Source organism: Petaurus breviceps, unplaced genomic scaffold (genome assembly GCF_028583685.1).
Source record: "Petaurus breviceps papuanus isolate PSGF00001 unplaced genomic scaffold, PetGlider_PUasm1.0 90842, whole genome shotgun sequence".
NCBI classification, from domain to species: domain Eukaryota; kingdom Metazoa; phylum Chordata; class Mammalia; order Diprotodontia; family Petauridae; genus Petaurus; species Petaurus breviceps.
Window position 1 is genome coordinate 9,480,658 of NW_027187358.1, and position 14,414 is coordinate 9,495,071.

A 14,414-nucleotide genomic window follows, 5' to 3' on the forward strand; every position below is an offset into this window, starting at 1 on the left:
GATCTCTGCCCTCAAAGGACCTTACAGTCTAGTGACAAACAGAAACAGAGGAGCCATCATGATAAAGTGGAAACAATCCAAGGCTTTGAACTTAGAGGATCTTGGTTCAAATTCTGCCACTAATACTTAATGGGCAAGTCACCAAATATCCCTGGGACTCAGATTCCTCATCTGTAAAATGCTGTGTTTGGACAAGATTAGTGGTGTCAAATTCAAATGGAAATCAGTTTTGTTTTAATTTAGTTAGGGTTATTGTGGGAGTTTGGGGATCTGGGAACTGGAAGTTTAACACCCTTGGACCCCTAAAATTCCCCTGGTCTCTAGACATATGAGCCTATAAATATATCATAAAGGACCCTAATGTAACAAAAAGTTAAATGATAGTATGAGACAAGATTTCATATGGCCTCATGTGATTAAGTATAAAACAGAGTTAAGAGTAGGAAGATATTATTGTGGCTTAGAATGATCAAAGGAGGCTTAATGAAGGAGATGGGACTTGGGCTGAGCCTTGAAGGATAAGTAGAATTCATATGAATGTAAAAAAAAACAAAACAGAAAAGGATGTGGGAGGGAAGAATTCAAGATTGGAAAAATGGAGTGAACAAAAATGTGTTGATAGGAAGATACTGGGTATTGATGGAGAAATCTTCATGACTGTGTACATAAGTAGATTTGGATTCCCTCGAGGGCAAGGTTAGGGCCATCTATTTCTGGTATGTTTCTCCTTTTCCCTGGGAAGCTCCTCTGAATGACAATGACTTTAGGGTCAAGTTTGGTCTCAGAGATTTTGATGTAGCCTTATCTGGCTGTCTGACTGGCTCCATGTTGCTAGGAGGGAAGAGTGTTGTTATAAGGGGGGAGAAGTAGTGAAAAGTAGGGAATAGCCCAGAAAGGCATTCTCCTTTATTAAAAAAGGATTAAAAAGAGACTTTAGGGCCTTCGAAAGGGCTTGATTTTCCCAGGTTTTGGAGGCCCACACCCATCTGTGGGCCTAGTTTTCATTGTCTCTCTTTCAACAAAGACATTCGGTGCAAGAAGTTAATATAACTTGATGCCAGTGATATGAGATAAGAAGCCAGAGCTGCAGGGGAGTTCAGAAGGCTGGGCACAGTGGAGAACTGACCATAAACCCAAGTGAACATGTCCCTACATTGGTACACCATGGTGTGGCCTTGCTGCTGAAGCCATAGAGAGCTGGGAGTGTGGGTGGGAAGGGACCTCAGGGCAACGATCCCTTCATTTTCATCTGGGGACCCTAAGCAGAAGACTAAACATTCCTTTCTCCCAGTAGCCCAGAGAAATTAGACCTGTGGCAGTTGTTTAGAATGGGAAAGGGCACATTCCCTTGACCAGGGGCTTAGACTTAAGCACTTGGTTGGAAACTTTCCCAAGGCCCACGAGACCCCAGTTAGCTCACACTATTCGGAATCATGTCAAAGTGAGATGGAAGGTCATGGGTTTGTGTTTTGTGTCTTCGGCTCCATTTAAGTGTCAGTTGTCAGTTGGTGTCAGTTGGGCCGTGGGCGCTAGGAAATTACATAAGGGGCTGAGTTATCTAGGGCCTTACCTACATGGCTGTTCTGTAATTGAATCCCCAACCTTTCTCACTCTGGATTGTCATGAGCACAGAATACTGCCAGATAAGGATCTCTAATCTCCCTGAAGCAGAAATCACCACTAGAGAGCCAAGTTGGGTGGTGTCCAAACATTTTTCTGGGCTCTAAACAGGGATCCACATTCGCTTCTCTGGTATCATGAAGTCTGTCAGGGGTAATTTCAGGGAAGGAGTAGCTATCCCATAGTCCAGTCTTGGAAGACGGAAGGTTGCAAGGTTATTTAAGGCACAATCTACTTTCCAGGATTCATGCAGTGAAAATAGCCTGGGTGGGGGAAGCTAGCAAGGGGGTAGAATAGGAAGGAATTCCTAATAGCCTAATAGTAATAATAAATAATAGCTCTTTTTAAAGTACTTACTATGTTCTAGGCAACATGCTAAGTGTTTTACCAACATCATCTCATTTAATCCTTATGACAGCCTCCAAAAGGTAGGTATTATTATTATTATCCCCATTTTACATCTGGGGAAACTGAGGCAAGTAGAAGTTAAATGACATGCCCTGGTTCAGAGAGCTAGTAAGTGTCTGATGCTGGATTTGAACTCATGAAGATGAGTCTTCCTGATTCCAGGCCCAGACTTCTATATACTGCACCACCTAGCTACCCGTAGCTGCTTGGCTTTCCTTTACCAACTCGGTTTCTCTTAGTGAGAACCTTCCTCTATTCTCTAATCTAGAAGTACCCTTAGTTCTTCTCCAGTGACCCAGGCTCAGCCAACAGTGAATTCCACTCTAAAGTTAGTGAATACCCAGGTATTTTTCCTTTGATTCAGACAACATTTATGAAATACCTATTACATGCAAGGTTCTATGTAGGAGAAGGGGAATAGGAAGGGGGGAAGATGACTACTGAGATGAAAAATGACACCATCTCAAGGAACTTGCAAACTAGTGGGGGCGATGGGGAAATTGACACATGCACTCAAATAATTATAATACAGGTTTTAAAATTAAGCATATTTGTTCTCAACAATGAGACACAGTCACTCCCCTCTCTCATAAATTATGTCCCATGTGGATTCCAAAGAATACATTGGGTGTTAGTGAGTTTTTTACCCCATAATAAATGCATTAAACATACAGCAACATTAACATATTTTCTTGACTTCCTTATGCCTGGGCCAGTTCATTGCACCCCATAGAGGCATCGTGGTTGTAGATTAATCATTTTAAGATTGCAGAATGTCAAGATATGAGGAGATATCCTGTTTTCCAGAGCTAAGACCCAACAAGCAAGCTGTGCTCTGAGCTTAGCATAACAACAATCCTTTGCGCTCACCCTCTGGATGATCTCAGCCACAGTAAAATCCTAGAATTGTTTCATATAATTATTGTTTTGACTAGCTCTGAGTTTAGACAGGCACCGGACAAGTATCCGTGTTCGGGTAATGAAGCCCTGCTCTCACTAAAGCTGTCACTCATCGTCAGGGCTACAGCTCACTGCATAGCCATGGGTTAAATTGAGATCTTCCCACTCTGCCTCTGGTACCCCTCACTAGGGGTGGAGCCCCAGCACATGTGACAAATCTGCCTCCTTGCTTGCAAACCATTTCCCTCACTTTGAAATTGAACTTCTGTTTGCTGATTCTCCTGTCTGTAGCCAGTTTTGCTCAGCTCTGGCCACCCACGGGTTAGAGGCTGGTTCCATTCCAATTGACAGTGACTTTCCTTTGCCTTAATCATGATATGGTAGACTTAGAAATAGGAGACTTGGGTTCAAATGTCAGCTCTTACACATCTCGACTAGCTCTGTGGCTACAGGCAAATTATTTAACCTTTCTGAGATCAGTTCCTTACCATGCTAAATGAAGTTAATGATACTTGCACCACCTACTTCTCAGAGGAAAATTCATTGAGTTTATGACTTATATGACTTATAGTCTTGGACAATTGTCTGAGATTCTGATCACAGCTGCTAAGTGTCAGAGGCAAAATTTGGGCCCAGATCTTCCTGACTCAAGGTCCAGTTTGCTAACCACTCCCCCAGCCTTTAGAGATGGACTGGAGAAGTCACATGCAACATAGCAGTCTTGCTTTCCAGAGAAGATGATCTCTGGAACTCTGGAATTTTACAGCCTCCAGGCTGACTGATTTAAGTAGCCACTTGTCCCTACAGCCTCCTGAAATTCATAAATCCATATTGCATCTGCTCCCTGGTCAAGACCTGCAGTTATCAGGCAGAGCTGAAACCTTTTTCTAATTAAGCTGCCCTTCCAGTCCAGATAGATACTTTTTAGAGCTTTGCATTTAGAAGCCAGAAGCCAGAATATTCTTGGCCAAGAGGAGGAAGTGATTTGGTTACTAACCAAGCAGAGATCTCCCTAGAGACTGAGCCAGGCCTTGGGAAATGACCTAAAATTAAAGAGAGGCTTTCAAGATAAGCATTAGAAGCAAACATTTTTTCCCAGTTGGATTGTTGTTTCTGCAGTGTGCCCCTTCCCCTTTCCAAAAACATCAGAAAAATTTAGGTTATTTTTCATCACTTGTCCTTTCCGTTTAGCATTTCGTTTCAGTGTGGCTTGATGCTCTCTTTCCTTGTTTAGTAGAAGTTTCCAGAATTTGCATTTCTATCTTGAGGGGAGCCATGAGTATTTGTGTATATCGAAGGGGGCAGCGACTAAATGGAGTAGTGAATAGAGTGCAGGGCCTGGAGTCCGGAAGACTCATCTTCCTGTGTTCAAATCTAGCCTCAGAAACTTCCTAGCTTTGTCATCCTGGACAAGTCAATTAAACCTGTTTGACTTAGTTGCCTCATCTGTAAAATGAAATGGATAAAAAAATGGACAAACTACTGTAGTATCTTTGCCCAGAAAACCCCAAATGGGGTCACAAAGAATTGGACACAACTGAAAACAACTGGGCAACAACAAACATAAAAGAATGTTGTCAGGAAAAGAGAAATTCCTAGAAGACCACAGATCTTTCGTTTGAATTCTGGCTCTCCTATTTTATTGGTGTGACCTTGTGGGAGTCATTTCAAGTCTCTGGACCTCAGTTTCCTTTTTTTGTAAAACAAACAAAAAGGTAGGGGCCGATTTGACATCTTCTTAGGCGCCTTCCACTGCAAAGTCTATGACCAGATGATCTTAAATCCAGACAGTATTCAGTGGAAAGTGATTGGGATGGTGAAGGGCCTCAGGGCCTTGCATTCATGACATCTGAGGACCAGTGGACAGAATAGGGAATAGTTAGCCAGGAGAAAAGAAGACGTGGCAGAGAGATGCATGAGAACCAACTGTTTTTAAGTATTTGAAGGAAAGATTCTCTTGGTTCTGCCTGGCCAACCAGAATAAATGGGTGAAATTTGCTAAGAGGCTGAGGGTAAGGGAAAGTTGTAAACAATTAGAGCTGTCCACAAATTCAAGGGACTTCCCCAGGAGGTGGTAGGCACCCCCAAACCACAGCTGTGTGACCACTTGTTAGTTAAGTTGTGGAAGGGACTCTCTTTCAGGTCCTAGTTGTACCCAGTGGCCCCTGTGTGTGTCACATCCAACTGGGAAATTCTCCATTTCCTTCAATAAATGCAACACGTGAATTGGGCCCTCGGAGACTGAGCTCAGGCAGCTTCAGTTAAGCCTCCCTGAATGGGCATTTATCTATATGGTGCCTATTGTGTGCTGGGTGTTGCACAAAGCATTTTTCTCTTTAACAAATGTCATCTTGGGGTGGCTAGGTGGCACAGTGAATAGGGCACTGGCCCTGCAGTTAGGAGGACCTGAGTTCAAATCCTGCCTCAGACACTTGACACACTTACTAGCCATGTGACTTTGGGCAAGTCATTTAACCCCAATCACCCTCCAAAAAGCAAAAAAAAAAAAACCCTTAAAAACAAAAAACCAAATGTCATCTCATTTGAGCCTCACAATGACCTTGCAAGGTAGATGCTATTATTATTATTTCCATTTTACAGTTGAGGAAACTGAGGCAAAGAGAGGTTAACTGACTTGGATCATCCCTGGATTTGGAGTCAGGAGGTTGAAACCTAGCCTCAGGTACTACCTAGATGTGTGACCCTAGGCAAGTCACTTAACCTTTGTCTTTCAGTTTCCTCATCTGTAAAATGGGGATGATAATAATACCTACCTCATGAGGTTGTTGTGAGGCTCATTATACATATATATTTATAGTATATATAATTATTTATATATTTATGTATTATGTTTTATATAATTTACATTATAATATATTTATTAGTCATATTTATATGTTATAAAACATTTTTAAAATTTAATTTTAATTTAATAAATTTTTAAAAAATTTCATGGGCATATATCTTTATGTAGATATAAATCTTTTTTTCAAAAAAAATCTGGCCCTCCTGCTGAAAAATATTTGATGAGCGAATGAACCAAGTTACAGATTATCTGCCTTCCCAGCTTCCAACTGGTAAGGCTGGGACCAGGTCAGAGGCCTGAGGTTGGACATTAGGAGCTGCTTTATTCATCCATTTGTGCTATTGGGGTAACGGTGGCCACGTCTCCACATTTGGCACCATCTAGTTTTCTAAAGAGATCAGCTGATGGGAAGAATGGTCTCTAGATCATCCTGGGTTTGCACAGGAAGGTCCATGCCTTTAAGACTCGAGCACAAGTAAATTAGTCCTATGTGGTTCAGCAGCACAAAAGCTGCTTTTAGAGTCCAAAAGAACAAGTTCAAAAACTGTCTAGGGCTATGACTCAGATCTAGCCACTACATCTCTCTCTACACCTTAAAGTTATCTCTTCTCTCAAATGAGACTAATAATAGGTTTGAAATGGATAGAACATTGGACCTAGAGTCAGGAAAACAAGTTCAGATGCTTCCAAACACTGGCTATGTGATCCCTGGAAAAGTCACTTAAACCTCTTCATGCCTCAGTTTCCTCATTTGTAAAATGAGGATAATAATAGCATTTACCTCCCAGGATTATTTATAAATAGGATAAAATGAGATAATATTTATAAAGCATAAAGTGCTACTTAAATGCTAGCTATCATGATTACTTTTAACTGTGGTTGTTGGGAAGATCAGATGTGGTAATAGAATACTTTGAAAACCTTAAATCATTATATAAATGCCAACTGTTATTTATTTCATCATTAAGACAGTTAAGCAGCAATGCCATGAAATCTGTGGAACAATCTGTTGCTGAGTATGCATGTTGGGTGTCTGCCAAACTCCCAGTTCCATGCTAGGTACTATAAGAAGGATAAGGGAAGAAGGCATAGCACTGCCTTCAAGGCTCTTCCCATCCAATTTCAATCTAATTTAGGAAACAATTAGAAAACAATACACAATGTGGACTAGCAGAATGTTAAATTGCATGGCCTTGATTCTGGGTTGCATCATAAGCTCAGCTGTTTTTTTAGTATCTGTCTTTAGTAAACAAAAGGAATTAAGAACGAGTTGCAGAAGAATTGAACTGGGGCTCTTGGCCATTTGTGGGGAGAACAGGGTGGACAGGAAATAAGCTTCTGGGATTCTTGTGGAGACTAAGAAAGTGAAGAGGGGAGAAGTGAGCAGTGTGGAAAAATGGGTCTGAGGAATGCTAGTAAATATTGAAAGGGATAAAATGTAAAATTTAAAAGTCTGGTCAAGGATTTTGATCAAAAGACAATTTGAACCTTTGTATACTTACCAATTCTAGAGATATCTGAGATCAGCCAGCTATTAAATTCATATTTATTGGGCAAAAAAAAAAGTTTTAAAGGTGTTTTCCTCAAGACAATACAGTAGTGATAGCTCTTTTAAATTGTAGCATTCTCATTTTACAGAGAAAGGAAGGGAGGAAGGAAAAGAGAAATGGAGGAAGAAAGGAAGGAAGGGAGGGAGGAAGGAAAAAGGAAGGAAAGAGGGATGGAGGAAGGAAGGAAAGAATGGAGGAAGGAAGAAATGGAGGGAAGGAGGAAGGAAGGAAAAAGGAAGGAAAAGAGGGATGGAGGAAGGAAGGAAGAAAGGAAGGGAGGGAGAGAAAGGAGGGGAAGCAGGAAAGGAGCAAGGGAGGCAAGGAAAAGAAGGAAAGAGGGAAAGGAGGAAGAATGAAAGAAAGGAGGGAGGAAGGGAGGAAAGGAAATAAACATTTAAGTCCTTACAAATATAATCTCATTTGATGCAAGAATCTTGTGAAGAATCTTATCATTCTCGTTTTTCAGTTGAAGAAACTGAGGCAGACAGAGGTTAATTGAATTGCCCACAGTCATAGAACTAATAAGTGTCTGAGTTAGAATTTGGACTCAGGTCTTCCTGACTCCAGGTCCACTGAAGAAGGCAGAAGATCAGTGGTATTAAGAAGCTTGTCCATGACCACACAACTCTTGTAAGCCAATGTTAGACACCCATTTGTCTGAGTTCCATAACTTTGGGCAAGTTATTTAACAATTTTCTGCCAACAGTTCTAATCTGTAAAAATAAGAGGATTAGAGTAGAGATGGTCTTTAGGTGTCTTCTGGCTGTAAATCCTTAGAATAGAAACCATGGATTCTTGCCTTTTTTATAGATGAGTAGACTGAAGCACCAAGAAGTTTAGTGATGACAAAGTTTACATATCTGGTTATTGGTTAGCTAGGATTAGAACTGTCTCTTTATTTGTAGATGGCATAGTTAGTAGAGTCCAGGGCTTGTAGTTAGGAAGATTCATCTTTCCAAGTTCAAATCTGGCCTCAGACACTTACTATGTGACCCCAGGCAAGTCACTTAACCCTGTTTGCCTCAATTTCCTCATCTGTAAAATGAGCTGGAGAAGGAAATGGCAAACCACTCTAGTATCTCTGCCAAGAAAACCCCAGTGGGGTCATGAAGAATCAGACATAATTGAAAAACAACTGAACGACAATACTCTTCTGAGCAATGTTGGTAATCTTAAATCCTGTGAAGAATTTTGTGGAGAACAGAGAGAGGCTGCCCATTGACTGCATTTAAAAAAAGGTGTCACCCTCACACTTAGAGTGCTAATAGTTATTAGCATTTAATCTTTCACAGTGCTAATTAATTACCATAATTACCCCTAAGATTTCCTATTAGCCAGAGACGTTCAAGTTATTTACTTATGATGAAAAAAATAATATCCTTAAAGCATTCTCAGCTTTGTAAAGGCATTACATATATAAAATCTTACTTAATCCTTACTTGGTAGGGTAGGTAGCATAGATATTTTAGTCCTATTTTGCAGATGAGGAAATGGAGAGTTGAGGAGTTCAAATGACTTCTCCACGGTCTTACAGCAAGTAAATGGCAAAGATGGGATTCGAACCAAATTTTCTCCTGATTTTCAATTCCAAAATATCAGCATTATAAAATGCAATAAGAATGAGTTTGTGACTTTTAAAACAAGGCACCTAGTTAAATTTTTACTTTCTACTTTTTCCTCTTATCATCTCCAATAAAAGTTTTCAGTCTGTTATGTAAATGTTTAGTGGAGAGAGCACTGGCCTAGGGGCCAGGATCTGCCATTTTGACAAGTAACTGTGTGGTCATCCATTAATCTATCTGGTCCTTAGTTATAAAACAGGGATGGAACTACCTATTTTGCCAACCTTTCAGAGCAAAGGGAAGATGAAATCAGGAAAGTACTGTGACAAATGTAAATTGTTGACTTGATGCACCCCTCTAACATAGAACTTGCCTATGGATTTTGGGGGGATTTCTCTTTTTTTCAAGGGAAGGAGACTTCATAAATATCCTCTTTGAATGGCCAGGGGCAGCAAGAAGAAGAAGCTGCTGCTAGGCATTGTGGGTATTATAAAACTAAGACTTACACTATGAACGACAACCATTATCGCCCTCTTTATCACCATAGTTCACATTTCTTTATCATTATTATTATTATTATTTTGGAGAAGATCTGTAATTTCATAGCTGTCTCTATCTTCTGGAAGCAAGAGACCTTTCCCAGTCTCCTTCCCCTGAGATTACTTCCAGTTTCTACTGTATAAATCTTGTATGTACATAATGGTGCTTCCATCATTAGAATGAGAGCTCCTTGAAGGCAGGGACCCTGTCTTTGTCTTTCTTTGTGTCTCTAGCACCTGGCACAGAGTAAGTGTTTTATGAACCCTTGTTCACTGATTGAATACCGATGCAGCCCAGCACCTTTTGCCTGGGGCATTGGGAGAGTTTAAATAACTTGCCCAGGGTCAGGCAGCTAGTTTGGGTCAGAAGACTTGAATCTTGGCCTTTCTCTCTCTGAGACTGGCTCTATTTACCATGCTATTTTTCTATGGTAGTATACAATTTCCCAGTGTGTTTTCCTAGAAATGCAGTGAGGTAGGTAGTGCAAGTATTGTCTTCAGTTTAGGGATGAGGAAATTGAGACTCAGGGAAATTATGTGACTTACCGAAGGTCAAGGTCACGTGTCTAGTACATGTGATGGAGGGAAGGCTTATTCATTCATTTTCTGGGACTTGGTTCTTTTTTTTTTTTTTAAAGCAATAGGGGTTAAGTAACTTGCTCAAGGTTACACGGCCAGTTATTTCTGGGTGTGGTGCTGAGTATCTGAGACCGGATTTGATCCAGTGTCATCCCGACACTGGAGCTGGTGCTCTTACTCGCTGAGCCACCTGGCCTCCCCTTGGGACTTGGTTCTTGCCTTTCCTGACCACTCCAGTCCTCTCCCTTCTAATTCACTTCTCTCTTCTTATAGCTTTTGTTGCAGCTACCATCTGTATTCTCTTGATATTTAATAATTTACTACCTAGTATTGATGGCAACATAGCAGAGTGAGTAGGTAGAGTGCTGGATTTGGAGTCAGGAAGACCCAGGTTCAAATCCTGCCTCTGACAGGTACTAGCTGTGGAATACTGGGTGAATCAATCTCTGTACCACAGGCTGCCTTGACAAAGGGAGGTTCTGCGCTGGAGTTTCCATATTTATATGTCTCGTCTCTCCAGTGTGATTGTAAGTCCCCATCAGGGCAAAGACACCATGGGAAAACTGGCCAAGTTTATCATATACTGTTTGTATCTGGGGCAGTCCCAAGTACTGCGGAGGAGGGGGTTGACAGACTGCTAGCTGTATTTCCAGGTCTCTTCTGAGAGACCTTGGTGATTATATTTGTTTCATAATTTTGGAAAATCCCCTTTCTCCCCTTTACACTCAGCTGTATTAACTCTGGAAGAGTGGTGCTACTTCTCCTTTATAGCTGGCCTTTCTCCCTCCCACCACCAGCCCCCACTTATTTTAGTTGTCTTTTGTTCCTCCTGACAAGCTCCCAACTAGTTTGCTCTCCTGGGGAGCAGTGGGAAGTCAGTGGAAGATTTCTCTTGTAAATACTGTAATATCACAACCCCCCATTGGAGTTCTCTAGGGCTTAACACAATACCTGACACATAGTAGGTGCTTAATAAACATTTGTTTACTTGACTTGCCTTTGGAATATTTTCTGATTTCCAATATTTCTCCAAAAACCTGATCCATGACCCTATTTAGATGGTTTTTGTCTCAATAATATTGAGGGTTGGGGTCCTATTGTTAGTGCTAAGAATGGAGCTCAGTGTTTTAAAACAATAGTTCAGTCTTTCCTTTTCCTTAGAGGTAGCTACTTAGTGCGATGGATTGAACGCTGGGCCTGGAATCAAGAAGAACAGTTCTAATCCTCAGATCCTAGCTCTGTGACCCTGGGCAAGTCATTTACTTTGATCACTTTCTTCAGCTGTAATATGGAGTCATAATAGCACCAGCTTCCCAGTGTTGTTGTGAAGATCAAATGAAGTAATATGGGTAAATCATTTAGCATAGTTCTTAGCACATAGTAGGTGCCCGTTTCCTTTTTCCCTCCCTTGATCCAAAAGGAGTCTTAATTGATTTCTTAGAAAGGGACAAGAGGCAGCTAATTAAGGAATTGAGGCAGGAACACCTGAGTTCCAGTCCCCAGTCTGACACAGACTGGCTGCATGACCCTGAGGGAATCTCCTCAATTCTAGAAGCCCCAGGTAACTCTACCTAGTGGGTCCAGAGCATATGCTGATGTCTTAGTGGGAGGAGTTTCCTCTTTTGTAATGCTCTATAACAATGAAATCACAGATCAATTTAAAAAAATCCAATAACTCTAGCTTTGCCCATAGACAGAGTAGATAGCCACTTTACTGGTGTGATTTTTCTGGGTGGGGGGAACTTAGGGAGACTCTTTCCTATTATCAGATATCTCATTCATAGATGGAAAAAAAAAGAGAAGAAAAGGAAGAAAAATAAAAAAGGAAGGAAGGAGGGAGGGAGGAAGGAAGGAAGGAAGGAAGGAAGGAAGGAAGGAAGGAAGGAAGGAAGGAAGGGAGGGAGGGAGGGAGGGAGGGAGGGAGGGAGGGAGGGAGGAAGGAAGGAAGGAAGGAAGGAAGGGAGGGAAGAAGGGAGGGAAAAAATATTTACTAAGCAATTACTGTATGCCAATCACTGGAAAGTGGAGGAGGGGAAAGGTAGTATGCAGATATGTGATTTGGAGATGGCATAGTGGCCTGGTTTTAGGGAAGATGAAAGGTGGGGCTGAGTGCCTGTATTGGAGGAGGAGTTAGGTATGGTTAGATGTGACTGATTCATTCACATTGTTTATCTAGTCCAGCCCTCTCATTTTATAGATGAGATAACTGAGGGCCAACGAGTTTAAGGGACTTCCCTAATGCCACACTGAGCTTGTAAATCGAAGATTGAGGACTTGAACTCAAATCCATTTAAACTTCTGTTCTTTTCCCATTGTGCACACAGCCTCCAAACCCTGAAATTCCTTTAATAGAAGACAACAGAAAGGGGAAGAAATCATGGTGATGATCTCAGAGTTTTCCTGAGAGTGGGTGTTGAGAGGGAGAAAGGGCAAAAGCAGGACACATAAAATGGAAGTGAGAGGAGGCAATATGAGGGACAGACGGCAGGAAGGAGCAGAAAGGGGAGACTGAGAGTATGCCAGCAAACCACCTCCATTTCATAATTATGCTGAGGCCTGGCCCTATCCGCCAAGGTTTGGACTGGCTAGATGGTAGAAAATTGTTTCTCTGGGATGGCTGTATGCTTAGTTTGGGTGACTAACCAACCCTCAGGGAAAATTAGGAGAACCAGCCTTCCCAAACAGCAAAACTGGCAAAGACATCAGGACTGAGATTGTCTGTCATGCTATTAAAGAACAAAACAAACCTCTTCCTTATGCTCAGGAGACTGGAGAATATTCCAAAGAGATTTTTTACATAGAGGGGACTGAAGAAATCTTGAATTTTTTTGTTTAGATGAAGTCATAGATCTTTTGAAATATCAGAATTAGCCCCCCTCCATGCCATTCTAGTTAGGTGCTTTGGCCAAATAGACTAATTGACTAGTGGTCGTATTCTGAGCTCAAATCTCAATTCTGCCACTTACTTTCTAAGTGTTCTGGAACAAGTCACTTAACTTCTCTGGGCAGCTAGGTGTCAAAATGAATAGAGCTCTAGACCTGGAATCAGGAAGACCTGAGTTCAAATCCAGCTTCAGACACTTATTAGTGGTGTGACCCTAGACAAGTCACTTAAGGTTTTCATGTTTTCGCAAATTTCTCAGATGTAAAAACTTTAAAGAATTGTTGTGAAGATCCAATGAAGTGATATTTGCAAAGTGCTTTGCAAATCTTAAAGTAAATGCTGCTATCATTATTATTAATATTATCTAGGATTAACGTCATCATCTGTAAAATGAAGAGGTTGCATTAGGTTATTTCTGCTTGAAATCCACAGTACTGTGAATTTGTGAACCTTCTTGGAGGTGAGCCTCTCTGAATGTAGCTGCTCTGGTCCTCAGATGAGAGAAATACTCTCTGACTGTTCAAGCTTACTAGCGTCCAACCCTTAGGGTCTGCCGGCATAGACATAAAAACCCCAGGGTTACCACCACATGACAACAAGTGAAGGCATTAGAGAGTGACTTGGATTGAATCATGTAGCTGTCATAGCTTCCACAACAAACAGACTTATGAGATGCTGATCCTGGTGAGCTCAGGAGGGTCAGTGTGACTATGTCGGACTAAATAGGGACAGGCTTCGGGATGTAAGAGCTTCTTTGACAACATTTCTAAACCTGTCCCTACTGGACACTCAAGACCTAACAAAGGACAAAGTCTAGGATCCCCTGAAGGATTTCCTGAAAGACATGGTCCCTCCAATTTTCTATTTCCTCCAAGGACCAAGGAGTTCTTAAAAATATGCCTTTTATTGATTTTTTGTATTCTTATGAATATATGTTATCTTTCCCAACATTCTTTCTTTGAAATTTTATCCTCCCTGATAGAATGGAAGTCAGCCCCTTGAGAGCAGGAACTAATTTATATTTTTGTTTCTGTTCCTAGCACCTACTGTAGTACTGGGCATAAAGCAGGCGCTTAATGACCACTGGCTAGCTGATTGTGGGTGGGAGAGAGAGACATCTTGATAAGCTTGGTATGATGGAGTATGAACCCAAGCACCAGTGTTGGGTCAGAGCTTTATTTAAAACTGACCAATTGTGTGCTTAGTGCCACAAAGTATATAGTATTTCCTAAGATGCCTGGCTTGCCGTTTCTCTTCTGATTTTGATAGGGCTTTCAGTTTTTATCATGGAAATAATGATGATTTGAAATATGTTCTAAATTCTAGCACTGGAAGTCTATTTTCTCTGAGCGTTATTTCCTTATGGAAAACAAAGCCTTTTGTCCATCTTACCTCTGTCTTGCTGATGTCCAAATGATGTTCCCACCCATCCACCCATCCAACTTTGCCCCCACACCTGTGTTTCATCTGTTCTGCTGCTAGCTCTTAATTAATGCTAGCTTTTCTCCATCTTCTTTGTCCCCTGTCCAGGGTTAGCCATTGTGAGGCATACAAGAAAAAAAGAGA

At 41.2% G+C, this 14,414-nt stretch overlaps 1 protein-coding gene across 2 annotated transcripts in view; it reads left to right on the forward strand.

Annotated features, from left to right (window-relative positions):
• The window catches only part of EPAS1 (endothelial PAS domain protein 1), a 114,121-nt gene that overhangs the window by 45,887 nt on the left and 53,820 nt on the right, over nucleotides 1-14,414 (forward strand). The window lies entirely within an intron of this gene.